Below are 18,989 nucleotides of genomic sequence, written 5' to 3'. Positions count from 1 at the left end.
CAGTGCTCATGCAGAAGTCCTCCTCCGGTAAGATGGTGACTTGCGGTTTCTTCTCCAAGAGCTTCTCAGCGCCTGAACGTAATTACACCATCGGTGACCGAGAACTATTGGCGGTCAAACTGGCTCTGGAGGAGTGGCGCTACCTCCTGGAAGGAGCAGTATACCCCGTGATTATCTACACGGACCATAAGAACCTGGAATACCTGCGGTCCGCTCAGCGACTGAACCCACGGCAAGCCAGGTGGTCCTTATTCTTTGCCAGATTTGATTTCCAGCTCCATTTCAGACCCGCGGACAAGAATGTACGCGCTGATGCCTTGTCTAGGTCTCTCATGCCCATGGAGCAGGAGGAAGAGACTACCCAACCTATCATCTCTCCTAGCAAGATTATTCCGGTGGCTCCTGTCACCCTGGCCCAGATACCGCCCGGGAAGACCTATGTCTCTGAGACTGACAGGCAAAAAGTGTTACACTGGGGTCATGCCTCAAAAACAGCCGGTCATGCAGGCCAGAAGAGAACATGGGGTGCGATTGTACGTCACTACTGGTGGCCATCCCTTCGCACGGACGTCGCTGCTTTTGTCTCTGCCTGCCCCTCATGTGCCAGGAACAAGACGCCCAAACACCTGCCCTATGGCCGTCTTCTGCCTCTGCCGATACCCTCAGTTCCGTGGCAACACATAGCGATGGACTTTATTACGGACTTGCCCTTATCCTCCGGGCACACAGTCATATGGGTCGTGGTGGATCGGTTCTCCAAAATGGCTCACTTCGTCCCTATGGCCGGACTGCCCTCTGCTCAGGAACTCGCGGAAGCCTATATACATCACATCTTCCGCTTGCATGGCTTTCCATCCCACATCGTGTCCGACAGAGGAACTCAGTTCACCTCCCGCTTCTGGAGGGCGCTCTGCAAACATCTGGGAGTGACTCTGGACTTTTCTTCTGCTTACCATCCTCAGTCTAATGGCCAAGTGGAGAGGGTCAATCAAATCTTGACCTCCTTCTTACGTCACTATGTCAACGCCCATCACGACGACTGGTCCACGCTTCTGCCTTGGGCTGAATTCTCCCATAACCACCACATCAGTGAGTCGTCCTCCAAATCTCCCTTCCATGTCGTTTACGGACTTCAGCCCTCCGTCCCATTGCCTATATCCCCTTCTTCGGCTGTCCCTGCTGCTGATACTGTAGCCCGTGACTTCGCAACCATTTGGGACTCTGTCAAGGCGTCCCTTGGGCGCGCCTCCCAGCGGATGAAGAAACACGCTGACAAGAGGCGTCTGGACCCTCCGTGTTTCTCTCCTGGTGACCTGGTCTGGCTTGCTTCCCAGTACATCCGATTGAAGATACCTTCCTACAAGCTGGGTCCTCGCTACATCGGGCCGTTTAAGGTCCTCACCAAAATCAACGAGGTCTCCTACAAGTTACAGCTCCCGGCCACGATGAGGATACCCAACTCATTCCACGTCTCCCTGCTCAAGCCGGTGGTCCTTGGTCCATTCTCCGCTGCTGCCAGTCCGGCTCCTCCACCTATTGCCGATGACGACATCTATGCGGTAAGGGATATCGTGGCCATGAAGACCGTTCGAGGCCGGCAGTTCTTCCTGGTGGACTGGGAAGGGTATGGTCCTGAGGATAGGTCCTGGGAGCCCAGGGAGAACGTGGGCACTCCTCTGATCCGTGCCTTCATGTCCCGGTTGCGGGGAGGGGGGCGTGGGGGGGGGGTACTGTCACGCTCCCCGGGTCCTCGGCTCCCCTTCCCGGGTCCTCACCTCCGCTCCCCGGCTCACCTGCCACGCTCCCCGCTCTCCAGCCTCCGGTGTCCGTCCTTCCTAGGCCCCCTGGTCCCCGATCCCGGCGCCCGACGGCTTCCCAGGACCTGGCCGGCTCCCCTGCGTCCTCCTCTCAGCCTCCTTCCCTGGCTTCTGGCACCCGGGCGGCGCGCATGCGCATTAGGGCGCGAGCGCGGTCACTGACCCTTTCTTAAAGGGCCAGCGTCCATTAACAGGAAATGAGGCTAATCAGGTACAGGGTATAAAGGGGTTTATTGTCCAAGGGGGCGGGGCCTGATCTTCGTGTTTTCCAAGCTAGGAGTCAGGTCTCCTTGTGTCTTCGTGCCATACTCACGTATCTCTCTTCTAGAGCTGATCCTGCCTCGCCATCCGGTTCTGCTGAATCCTGAACCCCGCACGCTGTCCGTCTGCCATCTGACAGTCCGTACCATCTCGGATCCCTGCGGTGACCTGTCATCTCGCTCCACAAGGTTCCGGACCCTGCCTGACATCATCTCGGCTTCCGAACCTGAGCTACGTCACCCGGACTACCATCTGTGACTCCGTGGTCCCAGGGACTTCTCCGTTACCTTCACGTGCACGGACTGTTCTGCTATCCATAGTGCTTCAGCTACCGGACTCCTACCACCATCTTAGAGTTCGGCCCAGTGGATCCACCTCCTGGGTCTGCCCGACCGCCTGGCCCTGACAGATATTCTCAGACTAGGGCGGTCCATGGTTATTGGACTCTCCCCAGCCTAAAAATAGCAGGCCGCAGCCGCCCCAGAAGTGGCGCATCCATTTGATGCGCCAATCCTGGTGCTTTGCCCCAGCTCATCTCGTGCCCTGGTGCAGTGGCAAACGGGGTAATATATGGGGTTAATACCAGATGTGTAATGTCACCTGGCATCAAGCCCTGGGGTTGGTGAGGTCAGGCATCTATCAGATACCTGAATCACCAACCCAGTCAGTAATAAAAAAAAAAAATAGACGACAAACACATTATTATTTGAAAAAACACTCCCCAATACATTCCCTCTTTCACCAATTTATTAGAAAGAAAAACAAATCCAGGTCTGCTTTAATCCAAGGGGTTCCCATGACGATCTATACCATAGTCACTGTCACAGTCCATGAAGAACAGAATGTTCCCCATTGGCTGGGAGAGCAAAGCAGTGACCTGAGCTAACATCAATAGGTCAGCCCAGGACACTGCAGGGCATGGCAAGTGCTGCTGTCAGGAGCGAGGTACATTACCTGCGGTGACGATCTCCTGCATTGCTGACAGTTTCCTCAGTGTTTTCTAAGTTTCCTCAGTGTTTGCTATTATAATAGCTTAGTAAAAATGAGCAGGAGGGTGTAATGCAGAGGTGCTGGAAATTGCTTGGCACCAGTGGGACACTAATGGAGTCCAACAGCCACTTTTTGGATGCCACTAAGTTTCCTCAGTGTTTGCTATTATAATAGCTTAGTAAAAATGAGCAGGAGGGTGTAATGCAGAGGTGCTAGAAATTGCTTGGCACCAGTGGGACACTAATGGAGTCCAACAGCCACTTTTTGGATGCCACTAAGTTTCCTCAGTGTTTGCTATTACAATAGGTTAGTAAAAATTAGCAGGAGGGTGCAATGCAGAGGTGCTGGAAATTGCTTGGCACCAGTGGGACACTAATGCAGTCCAACAGCCACTTTTTGGATGCCACTAAGTTTCCTCAGTGTTTGCTATTATAATAGGTTAGTAAAAATGAGCAGGAGGGTGTAATGCAGAGGTGCTGGAAATTGCTTTGCACCAGTGGGACACTAATGGAGTCCAACAGCCACTTTTTGGATGCCACTAAGTTTCCTCAGTGTTTGCTATTATAATAGGTTAGTAAAAATGAGCAGGAGGGTGTAATGCAGAGGTGCTGGAAATTGCTTGGCACCAGTGGGACACTAATGGAGTCCAACAGCCACTTTTTGGATGCCACTAAGTTTCCTCAGTGTTTGCTATTATAATAGCTTAGTAAAATTGAGCAAGAGGGTGTGATGTGCAGGGGTGCTGGAAATTTCTTGGCGCCAGTGGGACACTAATGGAGTCCAACAGCCACTTTTTGGATGCCACTAAGTTTCCTCAGTGTTTGCTATTATAATAGCTTAGTAAAAATGAGCAGGAGGGTGCAATGCAGAGGTGCTGGAAATTGCTTGGCACCAGTGGGACACTAATGGAGTCCAACAGCCACTTTTTGGATGCCACTAAGTTTCCTCAGTGTTTGCTATTATAATAGGTTAGTAAAAATGAGCAGGAGGGTGTAATGCAGAGGTGCTGGAAATTGCTTTGCACCAGTGGGACACTAATGGAGTCCAACAGCCACTTTTTGGATGCCACTAAGTTTCCTCAGTGTTTGCTATTATAATAGCTTAGTAAAAATGAGCAGGAGGGTGTAATGCAGAGGTGCTAGAAATTGCTTGGCACCAGTGGGACACTAATGGAGTCCAACAGCCACTTTTTGGATGCCACTAAGTTTCCTCAGTGTTTGCTATTACAATAGGTTAGTAAAAATTAGCAGGAGGGTGCAATGCAGAGGTGCTGGAAATTGCTTGGCACCAGTGGGACACTAATGCAGTCCAACAGCCACTTTTTGGATGCCACTAAGTTTCCTCAGTGTTTGCTATTACAATAGGTTAGTAAAAAAGAGCAGGAGGGTGTAATGCAGAGGTGCTGGAAATTGCTTTGCACCAGTGGGACACTAATGGAGTCCAACAGCCACTTTTTGGATGCCACTAAGTTTCCTCAGTGTTTGCTATTATAATAGGTTAGTAAAAATGAGCAGGAGGGTGTAATGCAGAGGTGCTGGAAATTGCTTTGCACCAGTGGGACACTGATGGAGTCCAACAGCCACTTTTTGGATGCCACTAAGTATCCTCAGTGTTTGCTATTATAATAGGTTAGTAAAAATGAGCAGGAGGGTGTAATGCAGAGGTGCTGGAAATTGCTTGGCACCAGTGGGACACTAATGCAGTCCAACAGCCACTTTTTGGATGCCACTAAGTTTCCTCAGTGTTTGCTATTATAATAGCTTAGTAAAAATGAGCAGGAGGGTGTAATGCAGAGGTGCTGGAAATTGCTTTGCACCAGTGGGACACTAATGGAGTCCAACAGCCACTTTTTGGATGCCACTAAGTTTCCTCAGTGTTTGCTATTATAATAGGTTAGTAAAAATGAGCAGGAGGGTGTAATGCAGAGGTGCTGGAAATTGCTTTGCACCAGTGGGACACTAATGGAGTCCAACAGGCACTTTTTGGATGCCACTAAGTTTCCTCAGTGTTTGCTATTATAATAGGTTAGTAAAAATGAGCAGGAGGGTGTAATGCAGAGGTGCTGGAAATTGTTTTGCACCAGTGGGACACTAATGGAGTCCAACAGCCACTTTTTGGATGCCAATAAGTTTCCTCAGTGTTTGCTATTATAATAGCTTAGTAAAAATGAGCAGGAGGGTGTAATGCAGAGGTGCTGGAAATTGCTTGGTACCAGTGGGACACTAATGGAGTCCAACAGCCAATTTTTGGATGCCACTAAGTTTCCTCAGTGTTTGCTATTATAATAGGTTACGTGGACTGGATCAGTGGGTAAGGAGCGGTGCCGAGGCATCGGGAGCGTGACACGTATACGGTCCGTATGTCATCCGTTTGTCATCTGTGCGCCTTCCGTTTTTTTGACGTACTGCCAAAAAACTGAAAGAGGGAAAATACATAAATTTGTACACTTCATATCAGTCTTTTCTGTCATTATAATGGCAGAAAGACACATAATGTCCCACTCTCCTCCATTTTATAATTTTGCACCCTTTGGTGCCTTTCATGTGGCACTAAGGGGTGCTTAGCCTTGTATTTACCAAAAAAATAAATAAATTTAAAAAAAAAATGACGTGGGGTTCCACCTATTTTTGTAGCCAGCTAGGGTAAAGCAGATGGCTGCAGCCTGCAGACCACAGCTGGCAGCTTCACCTTGGCTGGTAATCCAAAACTGAGGGCACCCCACGCTGTTATTTTAAATTAAATAAATAATAAAAAAAAACACGTTAGGGTCCCCCCAAAATTGGATTACCAGCCAAGCTAAAGCCGACAGCTGGGGTCTGATATTCTCAGACTAGGGCGGTCCATGGTTATTGGACTCTCCCCAGCCTAAAAATAGTAGGCCGCAGCCGCCCCAGAAGTGGCGCATCCATTAGATGCGCCAATCCTGGTGCTTTGCCCCAGCTCATCTCGTGCCCTGGTGCAGTGGCAAACGGGGTAATATATGGGGTTAATACCAGATGTGTAATGTCACCTGGCATCAAGCCCTGGGGTTGGTGAGGTCAGGCATCTATCAGATACCTGAATCACCAACCCAGTCAGTAATAAAAAAAAAAAATAGACGACAAACACATTATTATTTGAAAAAACACTCCCCAATACATTCCCTCTTTCACCAATTTATTAGAAAGAAAAACAAATCCAGGTCTGCTGTAATCCAAGGGGTTCCCATAACGATCTATACCATAGTCACTGTCCCAGTTCATGAAGAACAGAATGTTCCCCATTGGCTGGGAGAGCAAAGCAGTGACCTGAGCTAACATCAATAGGTCAGCCCAGGACACTGCAGGGCATGACAAGTGCTGCTGTCAGGAGCGAGGTACATTACCTGCGGTGACGATCTCCTGCATTGCTGACAGTAGACCTGTCACTGAGTTCAATGACCTTCACAGCCAAGTATCGTGAGAGCCTGTTACGTCACCGCTAGTGACAGTCTCGGGCCGCAGTGACAGATGTGAAGCGGCAACCATGGAGGACAGTGACAGCGCTGAGGTCGGGAGGGCGGGTCTTCATCACCGCAGGTAAGCCGAGTGGGGTAATGTGTGCGGAGTGCGAGATGGGCGGAGCCTAGCGGGGCCATGTGTGCAGAGTGCCAGGTGGGCGGAGCCTAGCGGGGCCACATGTGCAGAGTGCCAGGTGGGCGGAGCCTAGCGGGGCCATGTGTGCAGAGTGCCAGGTGGGCGGAGCCTAGCGGGGTAATGTGTTCAGAGTGCCAGGTGGGCGGAGCCTAGCGGGGTAATTTGTGCCAGGTGGGCGGAGCCTAGCGGGGTGATGTGTGCAGAATGCCAGGTGGGCGGAGCCTAGCGGGGCCATGTGTACAGACTGCCAGGTGGGCGGAGCCTAGCGGGGCCATGTGTGCAGAGTGCCAGGTGGGCGGAGCCTAGCGGGGCCATGTGTGCGGGCGGCGGAGTGTGAAGTGGGTGGAGCCTAGCAGGGCCATGTGGCGCTGAGGACGTCAGTGTCGTGGACTGCATGGCTGGGGACAGGTGAGTGTGAGAGTGTGTGTGTGTGTGTACATGCCGCGTGCAGGAGGGGGCGGAGCGAGCTGAGCGGGGAAGTGTCAGCTTCCTGCACACATAACTAGGATAAATATCGGGTTACTAAACAAAGCACTTTGCTTGGATACCCGATGTTTATCTTGGTTACCAGCTTACCGCAGGCTGCCAGCGATGGTTCCCTGCACACTGTAGCTGTAAAAAGCCACGCTTTTGCTGATAGAAACGTTCTCGAACGTAATTCGAACTGTCGAGCTTTTAGCAAAAAGCTCAAGTTCGAGTTCTAACTAGAACACCCCCCAAAATCACTCAAACCGCGAACTGGAGAACCGCAAACCGCTCTCAACTCTAGTTATAAGCTATCAATTGTGAATGATTCAGTTTACTTAAAAAAAAGAACTTGCAGTATGTCTCAGTACTGCTTCCAAATCCCTATGCGCGATTATCATCAAAGTCAGGAGCCTATATTTTAATGTCTTAAATTTTTAGCATTTATATAAAGCAGAAAATCTGTGGGTGGTTGCTTGGTGAATGAAAAAAAACAGGTTTCAACCGATTTGAGCTAAGTTTTGCACAACCTGTTATTATCAACAGACTAAAAATACTGCGAACATTAAAACTCTCAGACATCACACAGAACTACATAGGACATAATCAATTGTATATGAAAGCTCAAAATATTTATTAATGAATTAATTTAAAAATCACATATACTTAATCCAATTAAGCAAATGTTGCCGGCTAGTGCAGGTTGTGCGTCACGGGCAAATCGCTGCCCATGGCGCACCGCATCGCTAACACCCGTCACATGGACTTACCTGCCCTGCGATGTCGCTGTTGCCGGTGAACCGCTTCCTTTTTAATATCAGAGGAGGGGCGGAGATGAGCAGCTGGAACATGCCGCCCACCTTTTTCCTTCCTCATTGCCGGTGGACGGAAGTAAGGAGATTAGTGATGAGCGAGTACCAAAAAGCTCGGGTGCTCGAGGCTCGGGCCGAGCATCCCAAGATACTCGTGTACTCGGCCCGAGCACCGAGCCCAATGTTACCCTATGGGAGACCCGAGTATTTTTCTGAAATGACCCCCGGCAGCATGTAGAAACCCTAAAAATGTCACAAAAGTCTCAGAAGAGTGCTCAAATGACATGGAAACAGCATGGGGAAGACCCCTTGAAGCATTTATCACTCAAAAGTCACAGCTGTGAACAATTTTGTCCGAGTTTTACGCCATTTTTACGGACTCACCAGAAAACCTTCCAAAATGACACTAAAATGAATTTTCATGGCGGAAATGTTAAGGGCACATACCCAATAGTGAGATAGAGCTGGTGTATGTTACTTTTTGAGATTATTACATGAAAGATTTTACGTAAAAACATTGTGTGGCACTCCGATGTCCAAAACGCACGTTTTGTGCTTTTTACTAGCGATGACGGTCATTTTTTTTTTCATTCTATCTCCCGTCGGTCGGTCTCGCTCTGTCGGTCTCTCTCTGTCTTGTCTGTCCCCCTCTCACAGTCTGTCGGTCATCCTCCTCCCTCTCTCATACTTACCGTTCCCCGATCACTGCCGCGGCGCTCCACAGCTGTTCACTAAACTCTGGCGGCTTTTCCTCTTTTGAAAAAGCCGGCCGCTCATTAAACAATCTCGTATTCCCTGCTTTCCTGCTTTTCGGCGCCTATGATTGGTTGCAGTGAGACACGCCCCCACGCTGAGTGACAGGTGTCTCACCGCACCCAATCACAGCAGCCGGTGGGCGTGTCTATACTGTGCAGTGAAATAAATAATTAAATAATTTAAAAAAACGGCGTGCGGTCCCCCCAATTTTAATACCAGCCAGATAAAGCCATACAGCTGAAGGCTGGTATTCTCAGGATGGGGAGCTCCACGTTATGGGGAGCCCCCCAGCCTAACAATATCAGTCAGCAGCCGCCCAGAATTGCCGCATACATTAGATGCGACAGTTCTGGGACAGTACCCGGCTCTTCCCGATTTACCCTAGTGCGTTGGCAAATCGGGGTAATAAGGAGTTAATGGCAGCCCATAGCTGCCAATAAGTCCTAGATTAATCATGTCAGGCGTCTCCCCGAGATTCCTTCCATGATTAATCTGTAAATTACAGTTAAAAAACACACACACCCAAAAAATCCTTTATTAGAAATAAAAAACACTAACAAAGTCCCTCATCACCAATTTATTAACCCCGACAAACCCTCCATGTCCGGCGTAATCCACAGTCCTCCAGCGTCGCATCCAGCTGTGCTGCATGAAGGTGACAGGAGCTGCAGAATACACCGCCACTCCTGTCAGCTTCACACAGCAACTGAAGACAGCCGCGCAATCAGCTGAGCTGTCACTGAGGTTACCTGGATCCAGCGGTGGATGCAGCGGTGGCCGCGGGTAACCTCAGTGACAGCTCAGCTGATCGCGCTACTCACCGCCGCATCGGTCAGCTCCAGCTGACCTGTCACTGAGGTTACCTGGATCCAGCGGTGGATGCAGCGGTGGCCTCGGGTAACCTCAGTGACAGCTCAGCTGATCTCGCTACTCACTGCCGCTCCGGTCAGCTCCACGCAGCAACTGAGGTGAGTATAGCGATCAGCTGAGCTTTCACTGAGGTTACCCGCGGCCACCGCTGGATCCAGCGGTGGCCGTGAGTTACCTGACTGACAGCAGCTGATCGCGCTACTCACCTCAGTTGCTGTGTGAAGCTGACAGGAGCGGCGGTGTATTCTGCTGCTCCTGTCACCTGCATGCAGCAGAGCTGGACGCGACGCTGGAGGTCCGTGGATTACGCCGGACATGGAGGGCTTTGTCGGGGTTAATAAATTGGTGATGAGGGACTTTGTTATTGTTTTTTTATTTCTAATAAAGGATTTTTCGTGTGTGTGTGTTTTTTAACTGTAATTTACCGATTAATCATGGAAGGTTTCTCGGGGAGACGTCTGACATGATTAATCTAGGACTTATTGGCAGCTATGGGCTGCCATTGACTCCTTATTACCCCGATTTGCCAACGCATTAGGGTAAATCGGGAAGAGCCGGGTACAGTCCCAGAACTGTCGCATATAATGTATGCGGCAATTCTGGGCGGCTGCTGACTGATATTGTTAGGCTGGGGGGCTCCCCATAACGTGGGGCTCCCCATCCTGAGAATACCAGCCTTCAGCTGTATGGCTTTATCTGGCTGGTATTAAAATTGGGGGGACCGCACGCCGGTTTTTTAAAATTATTTATTTATTTTACTGCACAGTATAGACACGCCCACCGGCTGCTGTGATTGGGTGCAGTGAGACACCTGTCACTCAGCGTGGGGACGTGTCTCACTGCAACCAATCATAGGCGCCTGTGGGCGGGGAAAGCAGGGAATATGAGATGCTGTGTGCAGAGCACAGCGCGCCCGCCGGTATAAAGGCTCGGTCACGCTGTGCGGGCCGGCCAATCACTGCAATTCCACAACTAACAGGGCTGTGGCATTGCAGTGCTCTGCCAGCCAATCCCTGCATGAGGGCTGGCTCTCAAAAGAGCGCCAACATGCAGGGATGAAGACCACGAGTACAGCATGAGTATCGCGAAATTACTCGGTACCCGCCGAGTAGCCCGAGTACAGTGATACTCGTGCGAGTACCGAGTAGTGACAAGCATACTCGCTCATCACTAAAGGAGATGTTCGTCTCTCCTGCGGTGTCACACATAGCGATGTGTGGTGCCGCAGGAACGAGGAAGAACAATATCACTACTGACCAGACAATGATTTTTCATAAATAAACGACCTCTCACAGACAAACGATTTTTGCCTCTTTTGCGATCGTTTAAGGTCGCTCCAGCCTGTCACACGCTGCAATGTCGCTAACGATGCCGGATGTGCGTCACAAACACCGTGACCCCGACGATATATCGTTAGCGATGTCGCAGCGTGTAAATGGCCCGTAAGTCAGAAAATACACACGGCCATAATAATATCCAAATATAAAAAAAAGACTTTCCAGCTCACATAAAGTGTGATATCTGATCCTTCTTAAGTTTAGCTCAGTTACATTTGTGTAATTAGTGGATAAAAACAAATCTTTACATGATATTGAACATCAAAATTTGAAGTCTCCCAACCTTCACAAGATTTGGCCACACAAATTTAAGCTATATAGAGAAAAAGGAGAAAATGGATGTCTGTTGAATGCAAAATCACAGTTTTTGCCCAAAGAATTAAAGTGATAGTGCCTAAAGAGTCACTCTTAAGGGTACTTTGCACACTACGACATCGCAAGCCGATGCTTGCGATGCCGAGCGCGATAGTCCCCGCCCCCGTCGCAGCAGCGATATCTTGTGATTGCTGCCGTAGCGATAATGTTCGCTACGGCAGCTTTACATGCACTCACCTGCCCTGCAACGTCGCTCTAGCTGGCGAACGGCCTCCTTATTAAGGGGGCGGGTCGTGCGGCGTCACAGCGACGTCACACGGCAGGCGGCCAATGGAAGCGGAGGGGCGGAGATGAGCGGGACGTAAACATCCCGCCCACCTCCGTCCTTTCGCATAGCCGGCGTGAGCCGCGGTGACGCAGGTAGATGTTCCTTGCTCCTGTGACTTCTCACACAGCGATGTGTGCTGCCGCAGGAACGAGGAACAACATCGTACTATTGCTGCAGCTACATTATAGAAATGTCGGACACTACACCAATGATACGATTACAACACTTTTGCGCTCGTTAATCGTATCATAAAGGATTTACACATTACGATATCGACAGCGACGCCGGATGTGCTTCACTTTCGATTTGACCCCACCAACATCGCACCTGTGATATCGTAGTGTGCAAAGTACCCCTTAGGCTATGTGCCCACGTTGCGTTTTTTTTCTGCGTTAACGCTGCGTTTTGAACTGCAGTGTTTCAGTGCCAAATTGCATGCATTCTGCTTCCCCAGCAAAGTCTATGAGAAGTCCGAAAACGGGGTCAAAACACAACCAAAATGCACTTGGACTGCATTTTTGTTGCGTTCCAAATGCTTTTTTGACAAGCAAAACGCAGGTCTTTTCAGTCTCTCTCTGTCAATGTCGGTCAATCCCCTCTGTCTGTCGGTCGGTCTCTCTCTCTGTCTGTCGGTATCTCTTTCTCTGTCTGTCTGTCCCTCTCTCTGTCTGTCGGTCGTTCTCTCCCCCTCTCTCATACTCACCGATCATGGGTGCGGCGCTGCACGGCTGTCACGCTGCTCTGGCGGCTTCTCTTTTGAAAATGCCGGCCTCTCATTATTCTATCTCGTATTCCCTGCTTTCCCCGCCCACCGGCGCCTATGATTGGTTGCAGTCAGACACGCCCCCATGCTGAGTGACAGCTGTATCACTGCAACCAATCACAGCTGCCAATGGGTGAGTCTATATTGTGCAGTAAAATAAGTAAATAAATAATTTTAAAAAAATGACGTGCGGTCCCCCCAATTTTGATACCAGCCAGGGTAAAGCCACACGTCTGAAGGCTGGTATTCTCAGGATGGGGAGCTCCACATTATGGGGAGCCCCCAAGCCTAACAATATCTGCCAGCAGCCGCCCGAAATTGCCACATCCATTAGATGCGACAGCCCCGGGACTATACCCAGCTCATCCCGAATTGCCCTGTTGCGGTGGCAATTGGGGTAATAAGGAGTTAATGGCAGTCCATAGCTGCCACTAAGTCCTAGGTTAATCATGGCAGGCATCTCCCCGAGATACCTTACATGATTAACCTGTAAGTTAAAGAAAAGAAACACATATGTGGCGCCTCTGACCTGGTCAGGCACCACAGAGTATTGCATGCACCCTTGCTGGGGCAGTGCTTCCAGGTAATCTCCAAAGGCCAGGATGAGGTGCACACACAAACACATAGTGACCAGGTCTCCCACACCATTAGAAGGGACCCTTGGGTAGCCAGAAGGGGTTAACTTTCAATTCCCATCAAAGGGTGTGCTCAGAGGCTGGCTGCTAGGAAGCAGGGCAGACAGGAAGAGAAGGAGGAGCAAGGAGTCTGAAGCAGAGTGTTCAGGAGTATGGAAGGGAACAGAGGGGCTCTCATGCGAGCCAGGCCCTGCGGAGTGCAGTAGCTGAAAACAGGGGAGAAAGGGTACCAGTGGGTCAGCCTTAAAGACACCTAGAGAGAGGTGGCTGAGTAAGGGGATCCCTGGTATTCCAGCACGCAAGGGGAGACAGGTCCCCAGAGCAAACAGCTAATCATCCAGAGCTGCTCAACCTTCAGTTGGGGATACTTCATGCCCTCACCACCACAACACAGATTCCAAGCCAAGCAGCAATCAGGTGGCCCATAAGGGGACAGGGCCAGAAGCCATCCCACCAAGGCCACGCTGCCGGCAGACGGGCCAGAGACGGGAGCGGGGTTGGAAACAGCTTCCCTGGAGGAATCCTACCATACTTCAAGTAAGGGGTCCTCCCAAACAAAAAGAGTGCAAAGACAAAGAGGGCGAGTGGACAGCTACCCTCAGAATGGCCTTCTGGAATTCCTGGTTCCACCTGGTTATTGCAGTGTCACCCGGGCATCTCACAGTGACCACCAAACAGTGAGTAAACACGTTAAAAGACTTCTTGGACTGTGTTTCAGTCATTCTGCGACCTGTGGTTCCACACACTTACACAGGGCCCTGGGGCTTGCCTCACTCTCGGAAGGCCACTACAACTAACTGCACCCACCATCAGCCCCAGGCACCCCTTAATCTGCAGTGGCGGTCACCCTGACCGCAATACCGAGAGTGGTGTCACGAAAATCAAAAGAGAAGGTTCCCTACCTGTGACCAGACCGTCCCGTGGAGTCCCTGAAGGTAACGCACCAGACCGCTGTAGCAGCCCTGGGCTCCACACATACACCCGAAAAAAAATCCTTTATTTGGAATAAAAGACAAAAAAATCCACCCTCTTTCACCACTTTATTAATCCCCAAATACCCCTCCAGGTCCGACGTAATCCACACGAGGTCCCGCGATGCATCCAGCTCTGCTACATGAAGCTGAGAGGAGTGGCCACAGATCACGACCGCTGTCTGTCAGCTCCACGCAGCAACTGAAGTGAGCCGCACGATCAGCGATGACGTCACTCAGGTCACCCGTGGCCACCGTTGGGTCCTCCAACTGTGACAGCAAGTCGTCCGAGTGACTGAAGTGATCAGCGGTGCCATCACTCAGGTTACCCGTGGCTACCACTCTCAGGTGGAGGTCTCCAGCTGCGGCCGCGGGTAACCTGAGTGACGGCACCGCTGATTGTGCTGCTCACTTCAGTCACTCGGGATTAGCGGTCATGGGTGAGTCCTTCACGGGTGACCACTTACATTTATCCAGTCTGCCAGATGGTGCATTCTTTTCCGCACTGCACAGAACGCAATGTGGGCACATAGCCTTAAAGAGGCAGCATACAACAAGGGTGACATAAAGAAACCAGGAACAATCTCTCCATCTGATGTCCTGGATAAAGTTAACTGACAATTTTACCAGTGGAGGAGTGGGGGACGGGGGCATATTCTGACTCCCTCACATTACCCCAATTTGACAGCCTGACTGTCACCACTCACATCCCACAATGGGAAGGAGGGATGTGAGTTTTGACAGTCAGTCTGACAAATCGGGGTAATATGAGACAGTCAACATATGCTCCCCTGCTGGTAACATTCTCAATGAACTGTATCCAGGATATCAGATGGTGAGATTGTTCCTGTTTTCTTTATCTCACCTTTATTGTTCATATTATACATTGCTCAGTCTCAGGTTTACTAGCTGAGCCTGGTTGTTCTCCACTAGTCTAGGGACCGGTTCCCCGTTGTAGCTAAGTCCCTCCACACCGGTATACCGACTGTGGATCCAAGCCCACGGGTGGATGGCTCCCTTCCCGTAGCTCCAAAACTCCTTCTTTCCTAATCCTGGGATGAGCTGCTCCAGCTCCAGACCCCAGGACCTTTCTCCTCAGCATCCACTTCCCGACTACCTTACGTTCTACAGTCTGCTCCCCCACCTGCAGACTGGCTTCAGGACTGTGCTTTCCTTAAGGTGCTACTCGCCCTTACCATGGCTTAATGGAATCTTGCTAAATTAAGAGTGTGTGTGTACGACTTTTGGCCTCCTCCTTACCCGGGAATGGGATACCACACCTCTGTCTGAGGTGTAGTACACCTGTGGCGACTGGATCCTAAGGGGCGCCACACTCCCCACAGCAAATCCCAGCACGTCCGCGGGCTGGAACAGAAAAAAATGCAACTGGTGTTTTTCTTATAATTCTTTATTTAACTTGACAGTGGTTGATTATACAACAGAAATTTCCAATTTAAGAAAATGATAATTTACAAATTGCAAATCACCGGAAATTCGAATAGTTGTAACCAAGGTTGTCAAAAACTTTACAAAAGAGAGCAAACCCCTGCCCAATGTTAGGCAGAGGAGAGGAGAAGTCAAAAGAAGTAGAAGAGAGATACAGTGCCTACAAGTAGTATTCAACCCCCTGCAGATTTAGCAGGTTTACACATTCGGAATTAACTTGGCATTGTGACATTTGGACTGTACATCAGCCTGGAAGTGTGAAATGCACTGCAGCAAAAAAAAAATGTTATTTATTTTTTTTTATTTTTTTTTTTTAAATTGTGAAAAGTTTATTCAGAGGGTCATTTATTATTCAACCCCTCAAACCACCAGAATTCTGTTTGGTTCCCCTAAAGTATTAAGAAGTATTTCAGGCACAAAGAACAATGAGCTTCACATGTTTGGATTAATTATCTCTTTTTCCAGCCTTTTCTGACTAATTAAGACCCTCCCCAAACTTGTGAACAGCACTCATACTTGGTCAACATGGGAAAGACAAAGGAGCATTCCAAGGCCATCAGAGACAAGATCGTGGAGGGTCACAAGGCTGGCAAGGGGTACAAAACCCTTTCCAAGGAGTTGGGCCTACCTGTCTCCACTGTTGGGAGCATCATCCGGAAGTGGAAGGCTTATGGAACTACTGTTAGCCTTCCACGGCCTGGACAGCCTTTGAAAGTTTCCACCCGTGCCGAGGCCAGGCTTGTCCAAAGAGTCAAGGCTAACCCAAGGACAACAAGGAAGGAGCTCCGGGAAGATCTCATGGCAGTGGGGACATTGGTTTCAGTCAATACCATAAGTAACGTACTCCACCGCAATGGTCTCCGTTCCAGACGAGCCCGTAAGGTACCTTTACTTTCAAAGCGTCATGTCAAGGCTCGTCTACAGTTTGCTCATGATCACTTGGAGGACTCTGAGATAGACTGGTTCAAGGTTCTCTGGTCTGATGAGACCAAGATCGAGATCTTTGGTGCCAACCACACACGTGACGTTTGGAGACTGGATGGCACTGTATACGACCCCAAGAATACCATCCCTACAGTCAAGCATGGTGGTGGCAGCATCATGCTGTGGGGCTGTTTCTCAGCCAAGGGGCCTGGCCATCTGGTCCGCATCCATGGGAAGATGGATAGCACGGCCTACCTGGAGATTTTGGCCAAGAACCTCCGCTCCTCCATCAAGGATCTTAAGATGGGTCGTCATTTCATCTTCCAACAAGACAACGACCCAAAGCACACAGCCAAGAAAACCAAGGCCTGGTTCAAGAGGGAAAAAATCAAGGTGTTGCAGTGGCCTAGTCAGTCTCCTGACCTTAACCCAATTGAAAACTTGTGGAAGGAGCTCAAGATTAAAGTCCACATGAGACACCCAAAGAACCTAGATAACTTGGAGAAGATCTGCATGGAGGAGTGGGCCAAGATTGCTCCAGAGACCTGTGCCGGCCTGATCAGGTCTTATAAAAGACGATTATTAGCTGTAATTGCAAACAAGGGTTATTCCACAAAATATTAAACCTAGTGGTTGAATAATAATTGACCCACACTTTTATGTTGAAAATTTATTAAAATTTAACTGAGCAACATAACTTGTTGGTTTGTAAGATTTATGCATCTGTTAATAAATCCTGCTCTTGTTTGAAGTTTGCAGGCTCTAACTTATTTCCATCTTATCAAACCTGCTAAATCTGTAGGGGGTTGAATACTACTTGTAGGCACTGTAGAAAGAAGAAAAGGGAAGATGTAAGAAGGGGGAAAAACAGCAAAAAAATAAAGGGGGGGAGAGTCCGGTGGGAGTGTAGAAGGAGCATCAATTCACCCAGAAATCAATGAGCCAACACTTCTCCCGAATTATCTTAGTGCCTCCTTATACTCATATGTCTGGTGAAAGTCCATCCAGTAATACCAGATGGCCAAGAATTTTTCATAGGTGTCATGGATCGAAGAAATCAAGTCCTCCATGTGTGTAATGTCATTTATTCTCGAGATCCATAGAGCCACCAATGGACATGCGACACTCCTCCAGTTTAGTGGAACACATGAGCGAGCCACCATAATCAAAAATCTTATGAGAGAGCGTTTGTACGTGAACAACGGCATCTCACTGTGCTGTAGTAAGTACAATGCTGACCCCATTTCTCCCATAAACCCCATCACAGTGCGGATAATTTGACTTATCCTGGTCCAGAAGGGCTGTAACATATTACAATCCCAAAAAATATGTAGGAAAGTGCCCTCTGCCCTGCTGCATCGGCAACATACCGGGTCCACTGAGGGAAACAGAGTGCAAACGAGAGGGGACTCTGTATCAGCGTGCAAGGATTTTATAATTGGCCTCCTGCAGTCTCGAGCTAAAAGACATCTTATGGGTCAAACTAAATATCCTAGTTCGTTGCTCCGAGGAGAAACATATACCTAAGTCACTTTCCCATTGCAGGATGTCACTTTCCCATTGCATAGAAAGTGTATGCTGCATAGGTCCCGATGCCAGACATATAGATTCAAAAAGGGTCCTATTCGACAAGAACTGTGTCCTAGGGGGGAGAGTGTTTAGAAAATGCTTCAGCTGGGTGTACCTCCAACTCCCCAATGGGATTGGATCTATAACAGTGTTCAGCTTTGTGATTGAAGGCCAGTCCGTGTCACCATCCCAGGTAGCCACTTTGTCAAAACCCGCCCTGCTCCAAGCCCTAAAAATAGGATTAGTAGAGCCCGGGCTAAAACCCGGGTGGCAAATAATCGGAGTAAGGTTAGAAAGCTGGGGAATTGCCACCAAACACACTAAAAGGATCCAGGCAAATTTTTAGTGTTGGCCCAATTGTTGGATGTGTTTTCAGAGTACTAGGGGTGTCTGAGGCGGCCCAAGAGAGGGTGCACACTGCACAATTAAGAATCTGAAAAGCTCTGTTCTATCTGGACCCAAGCCTTATTGCATTTGTTTCTACACCAGTCAATGATCCGTGAAAAGTGACACGCAATGTGGTAAAGCTTAAGGTTTGGGAGACCCATACCTCCCCCCGATTTAGGTCTACATAGGACAGAGCGCCTAATCCTGGCTCCTTTGTTGCCCCAAACAAAGGCAGTCTGAATTGCATTCACGGTCTTGAAGAAGGCAGATGGGACTGCAATGGGAAGGGCCTGAATTAAATATAATAATCTCGGAAGAATGTTTATTTTGAAAATCTGGCAACTACCTAGCCAGCTAAAAGGAGATTTAGACTACCTATCACAGTCCGCCCGTATAACTTTGAGCAGTCCCAGGAAATTGCATTGGTATAGACTGCAAAGACGCCAAAATCTTTATTCTTAGGTAGTTCAATGTCTGCGTTGCCCATTTGAAAATAAAGGCTTCCTTAAAGGGAACCTGTCACCACTTTTTTGGCGTATAAGCTGCGGCCACCACCACCAGGCTCTTATATACAGCATTCTAACATACTGTATATAAGAGCCCAGGCCACTGTGAGAACATAAAAAACAATTTATAATACCTACCTAACGGTCGCTTGGTTGGCCAGATGGGCGTCTCCATTGTACAGCACCAGCGCTGCATCTTTCGGCCATCTTCGTCCTCCTTCTG

This window comes from Anomaloglossus baeobatrachus, chromosome 4 (assembly GCF_048569485.1).
Source record: "Anomaloglossus baeobatrachus isolate aAnoBae1 chromosome 4, aAnoBae1.hap1, whole genome shotgun sequence".
NCBI classification, from domain to species: Eukaryota; Metazoa; Chordata; class Amphibia; order Anura; family Aromobatidae; genus Anomaloglossus; species Anomaloglossus baeobatrachus.
Note: the sequence above shows the minus strand (reverse complement) of the source record.